The 13,214-nt window shown below is 41.1% G+C and overlaps 1 protein-coding gene across 3 annotated transcripts in view; it reads right to left on the reverse strand.

Annotated features, from left to right (window-relative positions):
• LOC145435566 (uncharacterized) overlaps positions 1-13,214 on the reverse strand; it is a 140,604-nt gene that overhangs the window by 60,500 nt on the left and 66,890 nt on the right. The gene's annotated exons all lie outside the window — the stretch shown is intronic.

Consider the following 13,214-nt stretch of genomic DNA (forward strand, 5'->3'; position numbering starts at 1 on the left):
ATTGTAGACACAATCGGACGGTAAAAAGGGGCTCACTTTTGGCGTTTAATTTTACGTCTTAGAAACGCTTTTGAAACTCAAGAGTGAGGACTACATCCTTATGCGGCAATTTTACGGTTTCATCGGAACACGCCTGTCATACCGATGATATATATTTACGTGCTATAACCGCTCAACCGACGACGATTTCGAGGGTTCTAGCCACTTCATACCGTATACGTCGACGATATCGGATGCAAATCTTCCATTTAGGCCAGCGGCTCTTGAACTTTTTGAACCGCGACCCAAATCTGAATTTTGTAGGCATCTCGCGACCAATGTTCCCTTTAATTTTTGATGAGTCTACACACACTTACCAACTCACTACGCAGACCCTTGGAGAACAGTGCGTAACGACTAAAAAAGGTCATCACTTCGGATTTTTTGTGCGCAACTTGAATTTTCTGTGCGCAGAGACCGCGACAGCACTGCGCATTTGCGCACGTGCGCAGGTTAGAGGGAAAATTGCTCGCGACCCAAACCTCACACATCGAAATTAATTCATTTTTATGTTAGTATTCGGGATGGTGTAAACTTATGAAAGGATCAGGTTTGTGTGAACGCGAGCCTTTTCGAAAGGTTCTGTTTGAACGCCAACGTGAACCTCGTGAAGTCAAGTGACGTCAAATTGCTAATTTCAACCCTACATTTCAGTGACGTGATAGTCTATATCAGTGGTCGGGAACCTTTTTGGTCCGAAGAGCCATATTGGCCCTATTTTTCCATCTCAATTCCCAAAGAGCCATACATGACATTCAACTGTTACGTCACAATTGAAAATTCAGGACATCATGGTAGCAGTAATTAGAACTCACTATACATGGGATTCCTCGTGTGCGGCATATTTTCCCTGTAAAAACTGGTATTTATTGTTCGAAAATAAAGCTCGAAACGAGTGGTAAGGCACAGACGGGCCAAGCCTCACCGTTGATAACACTATTCGTCGTATAAGTAGCTTAGAATTTATTGTAACTGATATTAATCGAATGTGACTGTCACTCTGATACTTATCGACTTCTCAATTCTCAAAGAATTCGGTGGTAACATGATGTTGGGCTACACGCATACATTTTATCGCCGGCACTACATAGAGCTATACTTAGTACTTACCAATCAAGAACGTGGGGATATATGGCGTTGTTTGTAATTAGAGTTTGTAATTGTGGATGTCACATCAACAAGCCGCGCCGTAGATAAGCAAGACAATTTGTATTTGAAAACTGCGTTTTAAAATGAGCGTCGCCATGTCTGCTATGCTCTTTGATTAATCAACTTATCGCACAGTTCAAGATTTGGAGTCGGGTACGTAGAATTCGTGAGAGACATTGGCCGCCGGCGTGACAGCTACATAAATTTGATCATTTTCAAAAGAGGGTGTGAGCCCCTAAACCTCAAGACAGCATTGTCTTCACCTCTCAAAGACATGTTTACACTGCCACGAGAATAATTATATTGGCCATGATGAAAATTTACCAACAAGTCGCTGCAATATTGATCAATTCAGTACAAAAATAAATATTCGGCAAAGAGCCATATCTTATACCCAAAAGAGCCATATATGGCTCGCGAGCCATAGGTTCCCGACCACATGATGAATACACAAGATACTTAGCGACGACTCGGGCCACATGATGCCACAATGCTGAAGTACATATTGACGTTTTAAACGCCGCCAAATGTATCAACTGCGGCAATCAAATGAAATAATAACCCAAAAAAAATCAACATCTTTGATCGCTTTGCCACCAATTTCAGCGAGGACTTGCGAGGGAATATGAGCTTATGCCTTATCCGGTCAGACCAGACAATGTATTCAGTGTCAGAGTATTGCTACTTCGTTATGGACCAGAGTGTAAAACGGGTTTGTATTGATACCGATATTACCCCAGCAACAAGTCATACAGCAATAGCCAGCACCCCAAGCGCGCGGATTTGGTTTTTTATGATATATGAAGTCAGGATTGACCCCGTACGCCTGCTAGAATTTTTAAATTAGACAATGAATGATATCAATTGATTGACTCTTTTGTGACTATTGTAAAATGTTGAAATGTCGAGACGAATACTGATCGCATTTCCAGTTTCGACAAAAATAACTAGATGGAAAATAAAGTGATAGGGCTTCATGAGATGAGAGAGAGAGAGAGATATGATATTCTTTTCGCCTGCACCATCGAGATGCTTTGACGACGGAGTTGCGATACGGCCCCATGAGGTCATCTAGTCTGCGCGCCCGTTTTTTATTCTCCTCCATGCTATCCGTGATTGCTGAGCGCCTAGCAGGATAGCTGCTGATACCATTTTTCGAGTCTTTCGTATGACCCGGCCGGGAATCGAACCCACGACCTACCGCTCGAGAAGCCGGACGCATAATCATTACACTATGAATGTGTGAATATTACTAGCGAGAAACACTACTGGTATTAACGGATATAAGACAGTACCATGTTTACAGACTTAAAACAATATCATCTTGATTCAAGGCGACGAATTAACACATTTTGCTATTATGCAACTTGCAGTTTTGTAACGAGTTTGATCTCACTCACTATTCGCTAATAATCCGACAATCGCAGCACAGTGAAACGCACTATCGATTTCGGAAACAGACAGTGTTGTATAAATTGGATCGTCGTAGCGATGGCCAGCAGGCCGTGTTATTTTTGGCATATGCCAAAACTGCCAAAAATAACTTATTTTTGGCATTTTTCGATTTTTATTTTTGGCAGTTTTGGCATCGTCCTCTAAATAGATAGTTTCAGCCTCGAATTAGTCACAAAAACGCTTTATTTGGGCTAGTTTGTCAAGAGACACCACAAAATGTGCAGCATCCACGTATAATCAGTACCAACGAACAATAAGAAGAAGAAAAAACCTGACGATTTCATAGGTTAATAATATCAAACAAAAACACAAAATGTGCAGTATCCATGGGAATCGGTGCCAACGAGCAAAAAAAAGAAAAGCCTAACAAACACGCTCAACAGCTGATTGTTACAGCTGTTGAATAGACTTAAATCGTTTGCACTGTAACAGTGCTTCCAAACTCATGTCAGCTAAGTTTCCCCTAAATTCCTTTCTCGCCCAGCGAATCTGGGAAATATCGGCTTCAACAGTAGCCGTTGAGGGACAGAATGTTGCCAGTCATCCACAAAAGAATTTCAGAGCTTCAAAATCTTTGGAAGGCCGAATCGGCTTCCATGCATCATGAAAAGAGATCACTACGCCAGTGCCATCGATCTCATCGCGGAATGAATTTTCTTCCCGATCCTTTTCCAGGAGTTTCCTGTGTTCTCTCTCAACACATTCTATTTATAGTAGCCCGACCATCATTTCTCCTTCAGTCGACCGGTATATTTTCGGAAGACTTTTGTCATTTCAGGTAGCTTTAATATTGCTAACTCGCATGGAAGAGTCCTGGGAAGGTTAGCTTGTTTGAGAACATTGACGCAACAAGACTGTCTGGCAAAACGAGACTATGCAGCTCAGAAATAGCCAGACAGTTTGTTGCGTCACCATGTTCAACTCGATCGCGTTGCAAAAATCGTGGTTGATTTTGGGTATTCCAGTTCCATGAGCAGAATATAATTTATATTTTAATAATCAGTACTGCGGCAGCTTCTCATTGATACCCGTTTTATCAAAGTTAGCGCTCGACAAGCCGGTCAAAAATGGTTGTACACCATTTAGGACACCATGCTGTCACCCCTAATGGGTGGGCTGGACCCAGATTAAGAAACCTGCCATTCACAAACGCTCTTCTCGCTTGTAAAGCGGTCCTGTTAACACAACACCACGAACGAAATGCACTATTTGGCAGGCCGTGTTATTTTTGGCATATGACAAAAATTGCTTATTTTTGGCATTTTCAAATTTTTATTTTTGGCAGTTTTGGCATCTGGCTCCTGAAATGCCAAAAATAACACGGCCTGCCAATAAGTAATGTGAAGAAAATACATCCCCTTCGTTTTTGTGACCTTTATGGTGTCTTCGACTGCAATAATAGGCATTTACAACTATGGTCGATATTCTATTTTATGATTTCATATCTGCCAACTTGTAGCATGGCCAACTTATAGGCGTTTGTAAGACACTTCTCACATGGAAGAGATGGCGAGGATTAGCGTTGATATAGCCTGCGTGTGAAGATGGCTAATGTGATAGGAAACAGGTCACAAACTCAATGAGCTACCCTTATAGGTTTTATATAATTGCGAATCTTAAACCAAGGAAATCTGCATCCCGAAACAAAATCAACAATCTAACCCTGATTTTCCACAGTCTGAATGGTGTCTTCAACCAAATTTGATGTTAGTGAGTTACATATTTAGATCTAGTGATACAGTGTCCATTTGAATCTTGTAAAAAGAAGATTGGACGATCAAAGGGCAATAGAGAATATAAAACCGAAATTCGGACCTTCAATGATATATGGTTATGCTTTCGTTTCGTCCTTTTCGTTGAGCAATCTGTATAACTGAGTATGTCACTAAATGAAAATTTAATATGTATTGTAGAATGTAGGCAGAGTTGCTACGGCTAACAGAGTGCAAAGAAAACGCTCTCGCGCATCCCCCTTCTCTTGCTGCTGATATTTGCGTAACTTTATCGGGCTGGGTTACCATACGTCTTCTTTTAAAAGAATTTGTCCTTTATCCTCTTTTTTGAATGTTTTGAAAGTGTCCTCGGAGGACGCCCAAATGTCCTGTTTTTTGAATTTTTTTTTAATGTTCGTGGAAATTGCACTGAGATATAGGGAATCCGCGCTCAAGTAGCGGTCCGGCGGGTTTTTCGGGACCTGAGCCATAAAAAGTAACCTTTTTTTAGTCAACCAACCACAAACTATGGAATATTCACCATTTCTACGTATTTTAATCCAGTATTGTATATCTGAAAATTATGAAAAAGTATCCTCTTTTCAGATTCCAAAAATATGGTAGCCCTATATTAGGTACTTTACGTGTGTGTGGTGGGGGAATGCCTCACCAGCCATGAACCTAACCGCAGGTCACTGAGTTAACTGTAGACACGGACGCTGTCAGGCTTTCCAATATTATGAAATCAGCATTCGGGTTTTTCCAGAAGCTGATTTCAGTCAGCTGTGAGATCAGATCAAACACATATATCATTATATTATAAGTGCAACTTATTATCCGTGCTGACTACGGCTGTGCATTGACATTTTAGATCCATTAACGAACTATTTGTCCAGAAAAATAAGTGCGTAGTGTGCACGTTCTTGCCTTCTCGTAATATTCACCGACTTGATCGTATAATGGTGAGTAGAGTGCAAACGCAGCCATGACGTATGCAAGTTCATTATATTATGACATATGTGCATTTTAACCAGGGCTGTGGAGTCGGTCGATTTTACCACCGACTCCAACTCCGACTTCACACATTTTCAATGGACCGACTCCGACTCCTGAGTCTTAAACGTATCGACTCCGACTCCTACCCCAACCCCGACTCCAACAGTATTACCAATTCCCTTCGAAACTTATATGCCACAGTGACGGTTAAATGACTATCATATAACCAATAAACATCTGCAAACATATGATAAACAACAGCGTGCAAAATTGTTTCATTGCGGCACAGGTCGAATTATTCACTATGCTAAATTTTGTTCCTTTTTTTATATTTTATCAGTTTTCATAACATGGACTCTTTAATAACCTAATATATATGCATCATTCGAACACGACATACCTCCCATACTGTATAATTAAAATGTAGATAAGCAATCGAAGTGTTACTCTCTTTCCATGAGTCAGCAACTAATACAAGATGCATCTTACTGATATTCTAATTACACACTGCACTGATTACAAGCACACACACTCTCACTACTAATAGACATTGGTCATAAACGGAATTTAGGAACTAGTCAAATAGCATAAGTCAATAGTCTACATGCACTTGATCAAGTATTCAAAGACTAGGACTTGCAGTCTTTCATAATCATTTGTTCGAACCAAGCAGCTAAGCTACACTACAAATATTTTTAATTTTATCAAGTGGGAAGGAGCGTTTGGTTATATTTACATCAACTTTACAACCAGACGATATATGTACTCAGTCACAATATCATGGTATGCTTCCAAAATTTGCATCAATTTGTGACTGCATCGCGAAGATGCACATTGCTTCTTTCTTCCGCTATGCAACTGAATTGTATTTTGCAAATAATGTTCAGTTCTAGCTATGTCAGGGGTGGCCAACCTTTTCGGCCAAAGGGTCACATGAGATTTACGAACCATTGCGCGTGTAACTTTAATGTTGATAACCTTTTCTTTAGTCCTCCGATAGGAACGAACCGAATTCGGTAACATTGAAAACAATACTTATATGACTACGTTTTAAAATTGATAACAATTATGTCATGAAAATCAGTGTACAACTATACAGTGTGCAGTAATGCCCTAATCGCGCGAAGCACGAAATTTCTTCAAGGTAATGCATGAATTCGATCAATAAATTAGGGATGGTGTGAACGCGAAGTTCACGTTCGCGTTCTGTGTGTGAACCTCGGAAATCTAGAGGTTCGCGTTGACAACAGAACCTTGGTAGATTCTGCACTGTGAACCTTTTTGGTAAATAGTAATTTGGACTTCACTATAAGATCTTTGGTTAAAATATATTGCATTTCAACTGCGGGTCACTCTATGCATGGCGCTGGCAGCATGAAAAATGAACACTAAACGAGCATGCACCTTGACAACATTAAAAGTTTTACTTGCTTTTTTGTTGCAAAAATTTCTCGAAATATCCAGCTTTCCGTTTGTGAATATTTAGTGACTCTCTGCTGTGAGCTTGACCCGCAACCACACAACATCACGAGCGATATACGTAGTCAGCGAATGATGCTTATTCAACAAATCAATGACATTGATATCGTTTTCTGATGTAAAAAATCGAGCGGGCGTACTGGGTCAATCTTGACTTCATATCCTTAATGTATCATTAAAACCAAATCCGTGCGATTAAGGTGCTGGCTACTGCTATATAACTTGTTGTTTATGGTATCGGTAGCGAGCAAAGAAACCCATTTTACACTCTGCTCAATATCAATGTAGCAATACTCAGACTCCGAACATATTGTTAAGGCGTTAAGGAGACCGTTAAGGCGTAAGCTTATATTCCCTGGTAAGTCCTCGTCGAAATTGTTGGCAAAGCGACGGAATGTATTGATTTTATGAGATTATTATATGCCTTCATAACCGCGGTTGATACATTTAGCGACGTTTAAAACGCCAATATGTGCTTCAGCAATGTGACATTATGTGGCCCGAGTCTTCGCTAGGTATCATAGGATATCACTTCGTTGAAAGATAGCGTTGGAATTAGCAATATGACGTCACGAGGTTCACGTTCGTGTTCACACAGAACCTTTCAAAAAGGTTCGCGTTCACACGAACCCGAACCTTTCAGAGGTTCACACCATCCCTAATAAATATATTACTTGCACATAAGGGTGGTCGCCTCTGTATAGCAATGGGCTCATTTGGCAAGGACAGGATTATTTGGCGTTTTAGACATAGCAATATCGACGGTTTCGGTGAACACGCCTCTGTCACATTGCGCAAATGTTTCATCGCCGACGATCTCGCTTCCAGCGCACAAGCGAAGTTCTATGTTGGACGACACTTTATCTCCTAATTGCGAGTACAGTTCGACTCAATTCTGTAAATTACGCGTATTCGTAATTTCTAGGAGGGCTTCCAATACTAAATGCTAGAATTGTAACAATAAATCATGCGAAGTGTCAAGACAAGTCAAATAAATCTGCTACAGAATATTCTACTTCATGGTGTTATACGAATATCTGCGCTGAATAGGCTGGTCCCTGGTTACGTCAATGCGTCGAAATTGATGTTTTAGCCGTAATTAAATTTCGCGGTCAGGCTAATCAAATTTTAGTTGGCCTTGCAATTTTACCTGATGTTATATCTAATTTCGAGAATTACCTCGCGGGCCACACAAAACCGGCATACCTAGCATATAACCTGAGTTTAGCGCCTATGCTTCAATTACAATTAGTAATATAGCAACATGTAATAGAATCAAATTCGTTCTTTCACAGAGTAATCGATCAGACATGTGAAATAATCAATAAATATTACGATTAAACCGGATATTAATATTTTTAATGAAATTGTGATTGTAATTATATACCAATCATGATTACCCCATGTCTGATTACAACCACACGAAACCATCAGTTTCCTATTATGAATTAACTGATATTTCGTGATATCTCTTCCTCTGGTGATAAGTTTGTCAAAAAACGAGTATGTCAATGTATCCGTCGCAACGTCTATGTTCAATTAGGTACGAGTTCTTTCTTTTCGTTTACGACGTAACCGGCCGCTCGCATATGGCTGCAAGCTTCCGTGTACACGAGATATCTCCAAGCCCGTTAAACGTATGGAATTCACTAAGCCAGAACAGGCAATTCTCAGCCGTTCCGCGATTCGGCTCCAAACGTCTCCAAGTTGTGAGGTCAGCAGTAGTCACCTCAACGGAATCCTGAAAAACCCACGTGTTTTCCGTGACGGCATCTGAACCCCCGACAAAGTATGCTCTATTGTCTTGAAGCCCCATCTCAAATCTTTCGAAACTGGAAGGTTGAAATATTTCCGTTGTGCCATGCGACGCAAGGAGGAAGATTAACTGTACCGGGATCAAGGGCGTGGCCAAAAATTAATAGAGGCCCACTAATTAGATAAGGTAAAAGATGTCCCCCCCTTAAAAAAACACCAAAATCTATTTGTCTTGGACCCATACTGGGTGATTAACACAATTTTTAGGGAGATCTTTCACCCACAGATATATGTAATGAAAGATCAGTGTGCTTCTACTTCCGCACAAAGCTAGAGAATATATTCAAAAGTTAAGGGTCAATTGATCAATAATATTATTAGTTGCAATGGTCTTGGGCATCCCATTGGGCGATCAACCGAACTCCTGGGGGCTTCGTCATATTAACATCTCATGTCACATCAACTCGAAAGTCTGACTTCATAGTCATGTATGCACATTGCACAGTGTACACCAGGGGTCGCCAACTCAAAACGGGTCGCGGGCCACTTTTCAAATTTCGTAGCGGCCGCGGGCCGCATGAATTCGATATCGATATAAAGTAGGCAACCACGTTTTAAAACTCTACGTCGGTACAACACTGTGCTACCTAACATAGACGATGGGTATAGTGATCACAAAAGAAGTAACATTTTATTAAAGGAATAAAAATAGAACAGAATATCACCGTCATCAATTTCATTTTATTTTGAACTCTGAGCTGTGCACGATACCTTGAAACGCTTTTTGGGGCTGGCGAGATACGTTACTAGATGCATCTCCACGTAAAGCTTGATCTTGTGAAGAAGCCCTAAGCCAGTGGTTCTCAAACCTTTTTAGAGCTGCCCCGCTTTATGATACTGAAAATTGTCGTCCCCCCTTATTGTCACATCACAAAATGCACCCATAAAGCTAGTAATCCGAACGGATAGTTTAATGGCATGTATGGTTATGAATGTTGATGAGAGAATTCTATAATATGAATTCGGGACTGTACACAGAGCAATAACTATAATTTTTCAGTTGACTGCAGCTCCGCGCCACCTTCAGGTGCTTTCACGCCCCCACAAGGGGACGCGCCCCACAGTTTCAGAACCACTGCCCTAAGCCGTTTTCTAACCGTATCGGTCTTGGCTGTATTTCGGCCATTGCAGGTCAATTTCAGCATTTGCAAAATGTTTTCTTAGCTTTCTTCCGAAATCTCAAATCAAGTCGCGGGCCGCAAAATATGACCTCGTGGGCCGCATGCGGCCCGCGGGCTGCGTGTTGGTGACCCCTGGTGTACACCGTGCACATCATATATATTGTCGCGAATCCTGAAGAAATTTCCTAATGCGTGCCTGAATTTTACCAATAATTGCATATCATATAATTGCCCACTTGATAATTTTTACAGGTAGAGCTAAGGGATGTGGCGTCTTCACACGTTTTTACACGTTAATGATATAGAATTAATTAAATATTTTATCCATCCACGAGCGGGCGGGCGGGCGATGTTATTTAATTAATCTGTTACATGGTCTTATTTCGTGACCTCTCGGCTTCCATATGGGTAAAAGATATTGGAGTAGCACAAATGTATCAGACTGAACTAAAAGACGCGCCTCTTTCGTGAGACATCCACGATTCCAAGTTGGCATTTCATCACGGACTGCGGCATTTTTTCAGATTGCCAAGATAGAGCTATTCGGTGCCGACCATTTATGCACGTATATGAACATTTGACAACTGAACATTAGGCGTCAAAATTCCTATTTCGATATATTAAGCTATAGTTAATTTTATTTTTTCTGGGGGGATGAGGTACTCATCAGGGCTTTTGAGCCGGAGCCAGGGCCCGGAGCCGGAGCCCCGGAGCCGTGCATTTTGACCGGAGCTGGAGCCGGAGCCGTAGCTCTACATAAAATTCAGCAGGAGCCGGAGCTGGAGCTAGTTATTTGAGGGGTAGCTCCAGCTCCGACTTATTTCATAAGATGCTATTATATATGTAACTAACCATCTGCTGAGTTCACATAATTCAACAGCAGGCCTTCGCGAAATTAAGAATCTTTTCCTCTTTGGCGCTACCTTTTCCGACTAACCATGTTCCTGGGGATTTAGCAGCAGAGCAGTCATATGTTATTGTTCAAATTTCATACATGAGTGCCGAACCTTGGTATGCTGGATATGCCTGTGAATATTGTGGATATTCGGCATACCCACATTTCATCATCAGCATAATTTTGTTGGCCAATTGCACGGTTAGAAAATAATGATCACTATGTATTACACGAAATGGGAGAGAGGTTAAAAACGTCATATCGTTGCACTAGTCGATATGATGATCACGAGCCTAGAAATTCCATCTCATCGTTGCTATGAATCGGATGAGCAAATACTCGTTCTTTCGTGATAGTTCTTTAATCGGGCCGCGAAATTGGACAGTGTTATTGAGTATGCAATTATGCATGCGAATTGGAATTCATTACTGCGCATGATCGTCATTCACTACAGTAAGGATTTTCGAGCGTGAATAGGGGATGGCAGAACAGTAGCCTAAAGCGCCATTACACTCAGCGAATAATTGTCGCGGTGCGAGCTACTCAATGCGATGTCAGGACCCCATGGTATTTTATGCTGGAGACAAATTACTGTTTTGATACGCGATTTCCAATTTTCAATCATCTGTTTCGCAAATTCCTTCTTGATGTCTGCTTGATAGGCTACTCCAGTATTCCCAGATTATCGCGCACTGTGACTTGTAAATGTACAATGTGCATACTGCATAGTTTAATTCGTTATGAGCATCGCGCAATGTGCATGGCACAGTGTTTAATTCGATTATTCGATTCGTTTCATCGGGAAAATATTATATTCCGATAAACTTGATCAACACCGGATGGACTGGTAACGAGTGCACCAATATCGAACGTCAAACCATTGGCCATTTGGTACAAATCGAATTACTATTGATCAGGTCGTGATGTCCGCCCATATTGCTCTTACTACCGTTACAATTGCATAGTAATCGCTCATATTTAAAGATCGAATTGAGCTGTATGGCTTAATGTCAACGAGTACAGTGCCAGTGTTAAAACGCCGCGTCAGAATTTTCATACTGTACACAGCAATGGCATGGAGTTAAGTGCGTTCTAGCTAGTGCAACTATGATGTTATCCAGAATTGACAAGTATTCATTATGCCTCCACAAGCCGACACGGCGGCACCTATGTCTTCGTTGCTGCACCCGATGTTACTGACGGCTGACAGACTCAAGATTACTACAGATAACTAACCTACGGGGAAATAAGTAATCTATATAGACCAGGGATGGCCAACCTTTTCGACTAAAGGGGCACATGCAATTGACGAACTAATGCGCGGTCCACTGGCTGCGCCAAGCGGGTAAAATTTTCAAAGTTTATAAATGAACTAGGTCAATAATATTATTACTTGAGTATATTGCGGGTCTATTTTAACACCCGCTGCGCTCAGTTTGCAAGGACAGGACTATTCGGCATCTGGACATATCGATATCGAAGTTTCCGCTATAATATACGACAATCATTTTGTGCCTACATTTCATCGTCGACGATCTTTCTGCGAGCGCAAACACGAAAATACTTTTTCACGTAATTGCGAATATAGTTAGACTCAATAGGCTAAATCAGGCGTTTTTCATTTTCAGGAGGGGGTAGGCTACAAAGCAAGAAATCGAGTGACAATTAAACACGCAAAGCGCGAAGAAAAATATTACTACTCTTTTAGATAATTGTAATGTACGACGATTTACTAAAAATGTGACTGGACCCTGGATCTGCTAATGCGTCGGAACTGATATTTCAGTCATCAATATTCCAAGTGTCGCGGCCAGACTAATCATATTTTGGTTGGCATTGCAAGTTCACAATCTGAGCAATTCAATTTCTATAATATAACAGGATTTCGATAATATAATGGGAAATTAACTCAAAACCTTTTGGCGGGTTGCCACCCTTGAAAGACAGACACATTCGACAGTTTCAGAGCCGGAGCCCGAGCTGGAGCCGGAGCAGTGGTAATAATGGGCCTCCGGAGCTGGAGCCGGAGCTAGTGTATGCTAGAAGAAAGCTCCGGAGCCGGAGCCGGAGCTGGAGCAATGCAAATTTACGACTGCTCCAAAGCCCTGGTACTCATATTAAAGTCAAGACACGTAGGGCGAAATTAACTCACGCGCAGCGCGACGAAATATTTATAGTTTAATGACTCTAAACAAAAATAATCTATCAATTTATATTTATTCACGAAATAATTTCAGCTCGCCTTCTAATGAGGGGATTTGGGGTTCGACTCAGTTCCACTAGCCTTAGATTCACGTCATCGCAGGATTCTTTCCTATAACTAGAGTTGCATTTAAAACAAACATGTTTAAAACAAGGCCTTTTTTAAAACATGTTTTCTATTGTTTTTTTTAAAGCCTCGACGTCACGAATTTCAAGTGTGACGTCATAGTGGATTGACATTGACAATTAAAAATATAGCGTAGACTAGCTCCTTTGACGAAATATCTGTATGTTGAACCGACTAATTTGAGGGCTCTAACCATCCCAAATCGATCTACGGATGGTATTGCC

The sequence above is a fragment of the Botryllus schlosseri genome, chromosome 3 (genome assembly GCF_051294905.1).
Source record: "Botryllus schlosseri isolate E-star chromosome 3, Bs_hap1, whole genome shotgun sequence".
NCBI classification, from domain to species: domain Eukaryota; kingdom Metazoa; phylum Chordata; class Ascidiacea; order Stolidobranchia; family Styelidae; genus Botryllus; species Botryllus schlosseri.